The 12,077-nt window shown below is 37.0% G+C and overlaps 1 long non-coding RNA gene across 1 annotated transcript in view; it reads right to left on the bottom strand.

Annotated features, from left to right (window-relative positions):
• LOC113476689 overlaps positions 1-12,077 on the bottom strand; it is a 42,004-nt gene that overhangs the window by 10,762 nt on the left and 19,165 nt on the right. The window contains exon 2 of the long non-coding RNA XR_003397763.1: positions 10,273-10,381. This is a non-coding gene — a long non-coding RNA (uncharacterized LOC113476689). The remainder of the gene's footprint in view (positions 1-10,272; positions 10,382-12,077) is intronic.

Raw genomic sequence — 12,077 nt, forward strand, 5'->3', positions numbered from 1 at the left:
GCCTGGGAAGAAGAGAGGGGTGGGGGAAAGGTGTTTTAAAGATATGGTTGTATTTCTGACCGTCCTACTGTGTTTGATTGGTAAATTAGTAGTGGTGGTGGTGGTGTTCAGGTTAGATTGATATTCTTTCTTCCCTAATAGAGTCTGTCTTTTGCCTGTGACCGTAATTAGTGAGTCATCCCTCTCTGTCTTTATCTCGATCTCCGAGCCTTTTGTTTCATTTTTTCCTCCCCATCCCTGAGGGGAAGGAGGGAAAGAGTGGCTGCATGGTGCTCAGTTGCCCTCTGAACTCACACGGTGACAGCAGACAACATATTTCACATGGCTATTTGGGATTATGTACCATGTATCAGCATATCCAACTGGCCAAGCAAAGATGTTATTCTATATGAAAGGTTCTGAAATTACTGTAGAACTTCTCTAAAATGTAAAAATACTTTAAAATTGTAAAATAGATCTATAAAGGTATCTGGCCCTTGTGCCATTAACCAGTCAAAAAACTAACTATATTTACATCTGTCATTGATCCCCTGTATAGCCTATGGGGAAAACCAGGTTCCTCCATTGGAGGGTATCAGATCTTGGGTGGTGTTTTGAGGTGTCTTAGTGAGGTGGGATGGATTGGGGCAATGCATCTGTATGCAGACTGGGTGACTCTTGTGACCTTTGTCTGGAAGGAATCCTGCTTCATTATATATAAAGAAATAAGTAACAGGAAAAGGTTGTTAATAATTGTTATTATTTTGAGTGTGTTCTTCCTTATTAATTTTTTATTAGCAATAGAAAACAATTCTTATTTTAAACTATCATTGCTGTCTCTAAAAAAACAAATACCATGACACAATGATGAAATAGGCATCCTTTCACCTGAGAGAAAATCACACTTTCAGTGGGTAGGGGATGTTCCACATTATGTTAGTGAGTGATGAACTGCAGTTTCCTGTACAAAAGATTCATTGACTTCAACTTTGTGTCTCCCTATCAGCAGGCAGAAGATAGGCTATCTCTGTCAGAAGTGTGTGATATAAATGACAGGATGCCAAATACATGGTCTTGGGAAGAAATTTCCTCTCCTGCTGTGAATCATAGAGGCCTGAACAGCATTTTTTCTACAAACTGTGACTGTAAGGATATTCACACTGTTGGAGGTAAGCAGGAAAAACAGGTAGCTAAACAGGAAGCCAGAACTTCTCAAGCTCCCTGTGTAGTCCATGGAAAGAGAATTGCAGCTAAGGGGGCATTAGGTGATTTGATGAATACTTGGCAAGAACCTGCCCCTCTCTAATGATTGCCAAGGGGAACCAGCTTCCAAAATACAGCACCTCAGCTAAGTGCTCACACTTAGAGAAGCAGTGTAATGCACCTGATGCTGTGTAGCACAAAAGCTGATCAGGAATCAGATAGTGTCTCAGTGAGTGACCATGTAGCTCTTGGTTATGACATTTCCTGCTAGGAGGAAATTAATAAGCTTCCTTCAGACCTCTAGCACAGGTCCTTGCCCTCTGTGAACTGGTTCCTTTGACTCAGAGAGCCTGCTAAAGCGGGAGCTGAAGCTCTTTCTACTCTGCTTGCTTATGGTCTTGACTGGTTACCCATCATGTGAAGGGGTAACTCTTGGAGGAGGAGTAACTCTTGGAGAATTTACTCCACATGACTATGCTTTCTCATTTCTCTCTGGGGACATACAGCAAAGGGTGCCACCTGGACTGTACTACTTATTATATTGAGTGAATAACAAAAGAAAAGGGTGTTAGATTTTTAAAAATTAAAATTAATCATGAGGTTTAAAGCCATTCTTGATGCCTTCTTGTTTTGAGTCTTTGGAGATCTCAAACTTTTCTTTGCTGCTGGGTGAGCTGGATAGGAGTGATTTTTAAATGAATTCCAAGATTCTCATATCATTTCATGACCCTGGGAGAAGTTGCTCTCTCTGAGTCAATAGGACTTCAGGCTTGCTCTCCCTAACAGAGAATGGTGATTAAACCGTAAGTCAGTCAAAATATGCTTACCAATATGTGGAGAAAAGTCACTGAGGATAAAGTTGACTTTAGCAGCTGCAAGCTGTAAATAACTCCAAGGAGCTGACTGATGAGTTGCAAGACAGAGCACATGATTATGGAACTGCAAATGGGTCTAAAGCCCTATTTAGCTTTTTTAACCCATATTCTGATCTGAAAGCCACTTGACCATTGAGTTACTAACTATTTGTAATTATTTATTTGATTCCTGAAGTAAAGCAAAGGCACATTTCAATGGTGCAGTGACTAGTGGAGATGACAAGCTAACTGGCACCTCGGATGAACACAGTGAATGCCAGGCAGCTAAGAGAATGTAAAAAAAAGCACGCAACATATAAAGCTAGTGTGGAACTAGACACAAATGCTTCAATTAAAAAAGAACTTCAGATTATGACCAGCAGCTGCCCAAACAAATGCTTCCCTTAAATCAGACAGAAATAATGCTGACCTACATCTCTGAGGAGCTCATGACTTGTTAGCAAAATGTGCTCTTTGTTGAAACTTGGCATACATATTTTAGACAGTTAACACATTTCTTCTGCTAAGTACCTAAACCCGATTTGATTTGCTATATGGTATAATTAATGGAAGTCAGAGGAAAAATAATCGTTTTATATTTATATCTTGACTGATTTAAGACCTCATTTTGTGAATGCAACATCACTAACGTGCTTTAAAGTAAAGGAAGAAACATATTCTTGAGTTCGCGCAATAGTGATCAGAAATAACTGCATTTTTATAGTTCATCTTGCATGGAGGATGCTCTTGTGAGAAAACTGAAGATAAAATTTATCTTTGAAGGGGAAATGAAGGTGAAAAAAGAGGATCTTAGTGTTTCATTCTTTATTTTTAGTCATCAGGATGAACTGTTGCCTGTTTATCACTAGAGCTCCTATTCATCCTCTACCTCTGGTGCTCTCATGGAGGAGGCAGTGTGAACTATATATAAGGCATGTCACATGCCTACCAGCTGCTCAGTGATCCTTGAGGCAAAACGGAACTGTAGTATTTTCTAAACACTTTCTACAGATAAACTTTGAACAGGCTGGATTATAGGAATGTGACAAGATTATGTAGATTAGAACATATAATTCCAGTTTTTTATGTGACAGTGAAAATGTCTCAACTCTGATAGACAAGGAGGACTTGAAGATTATTCTGAAGCCCAGCTCCAGCTGCTGTCCATCTTATAATTAAACTCACTACCTGTCCATTTTCATTAGACTATTACTACTACTTTTCTACAACACTTTCTGCAATGTTTCAAATTTACTTTGTTTTGGTTGCCTTAAGTGTAGCAGTTCTGTCAGCAGCGATCTCTCAGTGCTCTGCTGCTGCTTCACAGTCCTTCTATACCTCTTTCTATCTTTGTCAGAGACTAACCTAAAAAAGTAGTCTGCACATTAAATTGGACAGAAGCTCTACTTTGGGTATCAAAGATGCTGGTGTTGAAGGCTTTAAGTGGGCTATGTTGTAGGAGGATGGCTTATGTGGCTCAGAACAGCTGAGAACTTCCCTCAAGCATTACCCTGAATATCACATGGACAGAATCTGTGTCTGCTTTTGAGAGGTTTCTTTTCGTGTCTTCCAGCACAACCCAAGAACCTGTGCTTTTTCTGTGGAAGATGTGTGCTCAATGCATCTTCTTTCCAGCTTGCATTGTCAATCTTACGTATATTGAATACAGTGAGAAGAAGCACTGAAGTCAAAAGATAAGGCCAATGGGAAGGGCAGGGAGTTTAAGTTAAGAGTCCAGTGGAGATGCAAATGTAAATCTGCTTTTCTCCTACTACTGTCTGAGCTTTCTCTACTTCTATTAAGGGAGGGAATTAATCACCTTGGAGAGATGAAAATTGGATTTGCACCTTTGTTCTGGCTGCATTAAAGGTCTTAAATGGCAAGGGCAGGGTGTTTAGGTTCAGTGGAGATGCAAATGTAAAACTTCTTTTCTCCTGCTAGTGTCTGAGCTTTCTTGGCTTCTATTAAAGGAGGGCATTGATCACCTTGGAGAATTATAACTTGGGTTTGTACCTTTGTTCTGGCTACATTAAAGGTCTTTTGTCTAATTTTGGACACATGCTTTTATGTGACTGCTTGAACTCTCCAATCAGATAATCCTCATCTTTTGTTTTTGAACTACCTGCCTAGAGTAAATTGCTATCACAGTGAAGAATCTTCTCATGAGTGGATAATTACCTAGTATCTACTTGACACCTCTGATTGGTAGATGTGTACTATGTTACAAGATGAACCTTTGTCTTAAACATTTCTTTTAAGAACTTCCTACTTACAGCAAAATGCTAGGGGCCAAATCCTCAGGTAGAGTAAATCAATGTCTTTCTATTATGCCAATGGAAACTGTTGATTTACAGCTACTGAACATCTCACCCTGGCTATTGATTGAATTTCTTGTTTTCTACTGGGAACAGGGCCTGAATAGCTTCTGCATTCTATTCTCTTCTCCTTCTGCATTTAAAAAAAAATTTGATTCTTTTAATGATAAATCCTATAGCAGGTTTTTTCTACTATATAATAAAGTCCCTTGAGAGCATTTATAGAAGTATACTCATTTATTTATGCAGAATTGCTGCTGCCTTCACTTTTGTCTCATTTTTCATGGTGGTCAAATTAAATATTTTATTCATTGGTTGCAGTTGTGCCCACCATGCATATAATTTCATCATGATGGAATGAGATTGATGTGCTGTTTTGTAATCACCTATGTATACACGCCATCTTTGTCAATACTGGTTCACCTTTCTTTTTCTTTGCCAAAAGTCAAGTGCAGGAAATCAAATACATTCATATAACACTGTTTCAAAATTAAGTTTACTGCATGAAATTTGAAAAGTGCTAGCAAAGGAATGGGAGACAGCTGGCTTAGTCCAGGCCATTCTCGGAAGGTTCCACAGTATTATCAGTTGGGTTTTTTTGTCAGTGTTCCCTGTAGGATTTGGTGGGTAAATACTGTCAACATTAAAACATACTCAGCTTGAAGAAGAGTCTGCAAGTGTGTTGTTGCACTGTGAAATTAACATTGTAAAAGTGCCTCTCTTTCTATATTAGTGCAGGCAGCTTTGTTTTAATCTTTCTTTTTAGCCAGTTTCTTAATAGATCCTACCATACATATATATAATATCTCACTTTTATAGTATATGATCATACTGTATGACATTTTCTCCTCCTTAGAGTCTGCTAAAAGTATACTACTTGACTTTTTTGTTAGCTCTTTGGAGCAATTAATTTTGTATATTGGCTAGCACAGGACCAAGTGCTGTTGTCTCATATTACTTTTAACGTGTTCAATATTCCTCTTTTCTGAGAAAATTTTAATATTAAAGGCTCTTGCAACAGATTCATAGGTCTCCTGACTATTCAACAATATCTGAGGGACACTGTAAGTCATATAGTCTTATTTCTTTAAGACCACATATATATGTTGTATATATATATATGTATGTGTAGGCTTGAAAGAAATGCTGAAAGTCACAGACTGCTATGTAACTTCAGTACTTAACTGTAGCATAAATCCATTATGGCTTTTCTTGGATGTAATGTTAGTGTGTGAGGATCATGATTCAAAATATGACTATACTGGTGACTGTTAATCTTAGCAGATTCATTTGCAAAATGCTCAGTTTGAAAAGTTCTTTTAGTATGAATCTTTGTCGGCTTAGAAGGAAAGACATGTTAAAATATCTGGCTGAATCTCGTCTAAATTTAACCATCAATGTGCTTTGTTCCAACAGATCCTAAGAAGAATTTCAAACTATAATTCAATTATTAACAAAAAGATTAAAGAGTTTTGCAAGATCAGAAAGTCTGCAAAAAAAGGGAAGAAAGATAACAATAAATAGCTGAATGTGTAGAGTGGCTTAGTGGTTGTCACCGTGCTTCATAACATGGGCATTTATAACCTGGTCGTATCAGCAGAACAGGGACTTTCCCCTTCAAAGCATGATTAATGACATTTAGCTTCTCAGAAAAGCAGAAGAACCTGTGACGTGGTTTTGATATAATTGAATTCTAGACTGGCAGTGGTGGCCATATGTTCTGTTTGCTCGTTACATACTACCTGTAAAGCACATTTCTGTCCTGCTAAACTATGTGAGCAGTCATTTTTGGATTTTTTTAACTTATTTTTAATTTTTTTTTTTTTTTTCCAGTGTTTGCTTCAGGCAGGACAGAACAAAATTCCATTGAAATGAATAGAAATATTCCCACACACTTCTATGTCTTTAGGTTCAGAAAATTTGAATCGACTGGCTAAGAGTGGCAATCTTTTATTTCAAACACTTCTTTCCTAGTTTTCTACTTGTTTTGTTTGAAAATGTAACAATGTTCATTACAGCCTGGTGGCTGGTCCTTAGATACAGTGCAGGGAGTAAATTACATCCCTTGTACATGTACAGAATCACAAGGAAATGATTTGTTTTTCATCATTGAACTGTTTCACCTCTCCAAATTGCACCTTTCATTTAATAGGTCCTGGTATCCTACTTCAGACTTGTGGTGTTTCAACATGGGTGCTGTTGGAGAGTTATTACATTCTCAGTTCTTGAAAGAGACACGGAATTAGATTTCAGATATTTTAAGTAGTTCTCTAGACCAAAATCCTTGATTGCCCATAAAATTAAACTTTTATTGACTCCTTGATTTTCACTGTGTCAGAAATAATTTCTACTATTTTGTCTAATAAAACTTACCTTCCATAACATTCAACATCTGCCACCTTCATATTTGTACTTAGAAGCCCTATTTTGCAAGATATTGGAAATCAGTCTAAAATACTACAAATGCCTCTTGCACCACTGAAGTAGCCACAGTTGGAGATATAATTTCACTCTTTTAAGTGACATTTTGTATTAAATTCATTCTCAAGACTTGTGCTAATAAATAAAATTTATAAACATATTTGCTATGAAAAACTTGGGAATGTTAGTATTCCTATGGTCATCAAAATACAGAGTATATTTAATACCTGCCAAATGCATTTTATATTTCAAACTGAGAAAGAATCCCATTATTCAGCATTTTTCAAGCATATGGGCTACTGGGATTGCACCAACAGCCAAGCATAGCTATGGTTATTCCTAACCTCTGAAATCTGTACTGTGTTATTCATGCCCAATCTCACTGATTTCTTATTCCTGGCAGTATCTGAGGACTAATATTCTACTCAATGTGATTAAAAATATCAAAATTTGCCCCACTGAAAGTTTTCATTGAATGACCAACCTGGACTTGCATTCCTGATTTTGGTGTGGCATCCACAGTCAGCAGCTCAAACATAAACTTAAGTTCTTAATGAAAATAAAAAATCCAGAAGGGAGTTAATTTTTAAGGGCCTAATTTTATAAGACAGTATCAGTAGGTATGTATGGTTAAGCATGAACTTTACAAATACTATGACTGGAGGTCTTAAAGGACCGTAGATCTATGTAATATCAGCGCATTTTATAATGTTGGACAGAAGCAGTGTCAGGCATTCTGAAACAGATAAAAGAGAGAAGATGCCATGGGCCATAAAAATTACATTCCAACCAGTTGAAGGTAACAATCATTAAGCCAAAACATTATTTGTGTTTGTTTGTTTGTTTTGGGGTTTGTTTTTCTTAAATAGTGTCTAGTGATACAGATTACTATGTGAGGTAGACACCCTAGAATGTTAAATATGTGAAAGGGGTCCATGTTCAATTAATAGAAACATTGTGTGACATACAATAAAGTGGAGGTTATTAACAACCTGAACTGCTTCAAAACTCAAGTTTGTTTTCCTTTTCCAGACTTTTTATGTTTAAAGTGGATAGGTGATGATGGTTACATTGCAGTGTTCAATACAGGACAGCACTCTATAAGTTTAGGAATACCTTGTCTGACTGCATGCCATTTTAGCTGCAAGTTGTGTTGTAAAAAAAAAACAAAACCGAGCACTGTCAGATAAGTGAAAAAGATAGTTCATTATTAACTAATTTCATGGACAAGATTCCATGTTAAGCTGAAACCACAAACCTGATACTGTTTGTTTTTCAGTGGTTCATGAACATTCATTGCATGTTAAACATGTTCTGAGTACTTGTTTGTTAACTGGTTGATTAAATCATAAGTGCTTCAGTTCTACCAGTTTCATTGCAAGTTTTAGAGCACAAAAAAAGAACTGAGCTTACAAAGAATGTAAAATTAACTTCAATAAAGACATCTCAGGCTCAAGTCTGAGCCTGGCTGTGTAAGAGCACATTTTCTTGAATATGAGAGTACTTCTGGACTTTTGAATAAGACAGTAATAAAAAGAAAGAATGTCAGCAATGGGAATGTAAATGCATATTCAAGCTACGTTATTTTTCAAGATTTTATTGCTTGTATCACTAAAAATATTGCTTTTAGATTATTTTTTTACAGTGAGATATATTTTGTTAAATAAGTTCTTTCCTTTACCTTCATAGAATTACCTCAATTATCTTTTAAATAAGTGAAAAAATGCTTCTCATTCTTCCTCATTATGTTTTCACTGATTCACCACAAATACAACAAAATAGAGAGACAAGCATTGTTCTGGTATCTAGGCTATGGCATCTGCTATTCCCTGTGTTTTATGTCATTGACAAATGGTAAAGATTCTGCGTGCTAGTCTGAATAGAAGCTCTTCAAGGGAATAACCTGTCACAAGCTAGTGAAGTCACTAGTGTTAACAATACTCTTATTATATAGAGACAATGTAAGACATACAGTAGAAACTTCGTGGAGTGGGGAAAATACTAGTGGAGCTTCTGCATCTATGGATACAATTTATGCTGCCCTGAGGTAGTATTGAGTGGATAAACTGGTATATATAACTAGCAGGGACATACTTGAGCATTTCAATAGCAGTAAGTTGGATGGCTTGTTTTCTTTTTTCCACTGTTGATGTAATACATATATTCTCTAAAGTAAGCTGGGCAAAAGAAAGTCTTTCAGAGTCTTCTAACTTTACTGAATTGAAACTACTAAGCTAATCTTTTGCTTTGTGTTTTAAAGGAGGATATAAAGGAAAATGAACCAATACTAGGAGAAGAATCATTTAGTTGTATCACAGGTGGCTTCAGTTTATTTAACCTTTGGAAGATTGATGTGCATTGCCTCAAAGCTGGAGCACAATCTCTTGCTGACAAAGGTCAGCCTGTAGGTGAGCTCTCATGGCCAACACTGCCATCTTCCACTGCTGCTGCAGACAGTGGAGCCTCATGTCAGAGAAAGAGCATGTAAGAAGGAGATGACAAGTTGAAACGAGGGAGAAGCAATGAGAACAACAAGCAAGGAGAATAGGTCTTGGTTCCTTTCCAGAAAGGGAACAGAGTAGTGGAGAACATCATGACATCTTTAATACAGTTGCTTGCAGGCATATAACTCCTGTTTGTGATAGCTTTCACATATGTATTTGTCCTTTCACACACTTTTGGATAATAAAATTTTGCAAAAGCACTAAAATTGTGGTTTAAAAGGTCATATTTTCTGTCCTAATTTTCATTTCTTTCTGCCTTCTCTTGAAATGACTAGACAGTGTAGTAAAAAACTCAGATATCTTTATGGAAATGATGCAGAAATCAGAAAGCTCTTGCAAACCATTCAAGTGACTGGCAAATACCTGTCATCAGAAAAAAAGTTATCCAGAATGTTGTGATCGGATGTAATTTTTCCATTGTTCATCTGCAAGTTTTGTAAGGTTTCTACAAAAATGAAACCTTATATAACAGTATATATGGTATGCAGACAAATAGATACATATTTCATGTCTCTAGATGCAGCAACTCCAAATTTTACAGTAACATCAGGATCCTAGTGCAAAACTACAAGAAAGAGTTATCTGAAGAAATAATTAATCAAAAAATTCTGAATAATGAAAGCATTTGGAAAAATGTGGTAAGTGTTTATAAATAGAAGAAACAAAGACGTCAAAATATGAATTGCAAATGCTGCTTCCCAGCTATATTTTAAGGAAAACATAACAGAAAAGCACCAACAAGTCCCTATCCCAAACCCCCAAAACTGGAAAGAAAGGTTCAAGTGGCTGTTATTTGAAATGAATGAGCAATGGAGATTGAGCCACATGGATGCAGAGGTTTATAAAGAGAACAAGGTTGCTTGAATGGTAAGTTATCTCTATTATTTCAGGAGTTAGATAATCAATGCATTCAATTTTAGTTTTCTAATAATTTAACTCCTAACCTTTTAAAGTAAGTCTCATAAATATTAAATAATTATTTCTGAGAATATTTACCTTTGACTATAGTGTATACTGCAAACAGCTGCTGATGATGCAATAGGTCATGTGCTCTTCTGTTTGGCTGAATAATTTCTGGATTCTCCCTCATTTGATAGCTGTCCCTCTGCAACAGAAAACCAGAGATATTGTGCATGCAGAGTAGTTCAGTGAATATGCTAAATTGCTGTATTGACATGCTGTTAGTTCCACTCACTAGACCTTGCTTTTGGTCATTGAGAATGTCATCAGTTTGAGAAATGCTTGTAAGGTCTAACAAAACACTTAGGATGCCCTACACAAGACTGGGGACTGGTTGTGCTGTGTGATGGCATACAAGGAAAATTCAGTCTGCTGGGAACTTGAGAGTGATTCTCCATGTCACCCTTTACACTATCACCTAAATGAAAAGATCACAGTGAAAGATACTGTAGCCTTACTGTAAACCTCTGCCTCCTAGGACAATACAGACTTTCTGCAAAATAAGACAGGCCCCAACTTTATTCTGGAAATAACATCTGTAGAAGTGAATGGATATTCACTTTTCATGAGCAACCAAACCTGGCTTGGGTCAGTCTCTAGAGAAGCTTCTGACAGAAGGTAACAGGAGCTTCCTCAAGGACATATTGGGTAAGTATTACAAGCACTGGAATATGGTACAAAGTATAGGATGTCTGGTTGCCTTTTTTTTTTTTTTTTCATTAAATTTCTTCGTCGTACTTTGGCGTGTGGTGAAGTCTTCACCTTCTGGATATTTAGGCATTGTTCTGTGTCCCACAGGGGCTTAAAAGGGACTTATATGCCTTGCAGCTCTGGCTGGGCAGTTCTGAGCAGTCATAAGAGCAGGCCTGTCTGTATATATGTGTAATTTTCAGACCAAACAGAGAGCTCCAAATGAGCTCAAGGGTAAGTAGCTGCTGAACAAGGAACTTTTCTCATAAATTTTGGTCTTAAAGATTAGTTGTCTCTGTAAGTCCTGTGTTAGGTGCATAATTCTCAAGTTCTGGCAGGCTTTTGGTTGACCCAAGAAGCAAATATTGCTTGAAGGCAACAGGACATCTTTGAAATATTGCTATCATCACTTATCCAAAATAAATGAAGGAAAACTTTTTCTCTGAGCAGAAGCATTACATGCCCAGAGGAAGCAGGCAGTCATTATGGTGTTTAATCTATTCTTAAAATTAATAATGTTTGTTCCAATATCCAAGCCCCAGACTCCTATGTTGCAATTCAAGCTTTTTTGTCTCACCTTTCATATATATGCCTTCATATATATATTCATATATACACCCATATATAAAAAAGAGCAAATTTTGATGTACTATAAACTATTATGGTATATTCTCCAAGCTCTTTCTCAGACAAAACTGATCTGGTTTTCCTAAATCTTCCCTCACAGGTCATGTTCTCTACAGTTTTTTCAGCCCACCTGAATGTAGTATTGTCATGTCCCGCTCAGACGAGGGAGACAAGTGACTCAGACTCATAGTCAGACAAGTCTCAAAGTCCAAACATTTATTAACTTCCCACAGTGTTCTAATTGGATACACAATAACTGGCTAAGTATGCAATAAGTTCTGGCAGGCAATAAAGTATGCCTTGCATTTCTTAATAGTAGTGAGGGAAAAGAGGAAAAAGGAAAGGAGAGAGATGGAGGGAATAGAAGAATAGAGATCACTGGTCTGGGTTCCTGCATCGATCCTGCCAGCTAGGGTTCCAGGAGGCATCTGTCCACTTCACCTCCACTTCACTTCACTTCACTTCACTTCACTTCACTTCACTTCACTTCACTTCACTTCACTTCACTTCACTTCACTTCACTT

Source organism: Athene cunicularia (assembly GCF_003259725.1).
Source record: "Athene cunicularia isolate RWA chromosome 2 unlocalized genomic scaffold, athCun1 chr2_part1, whole genome shotgun sequence".
In the NCBI taxonomy this organism is placed as follows: Eukaryota; Metazoa; Chordata; class Aves; order Strigiformes; family Strigidae; genus Athene; species Athene cunicularia.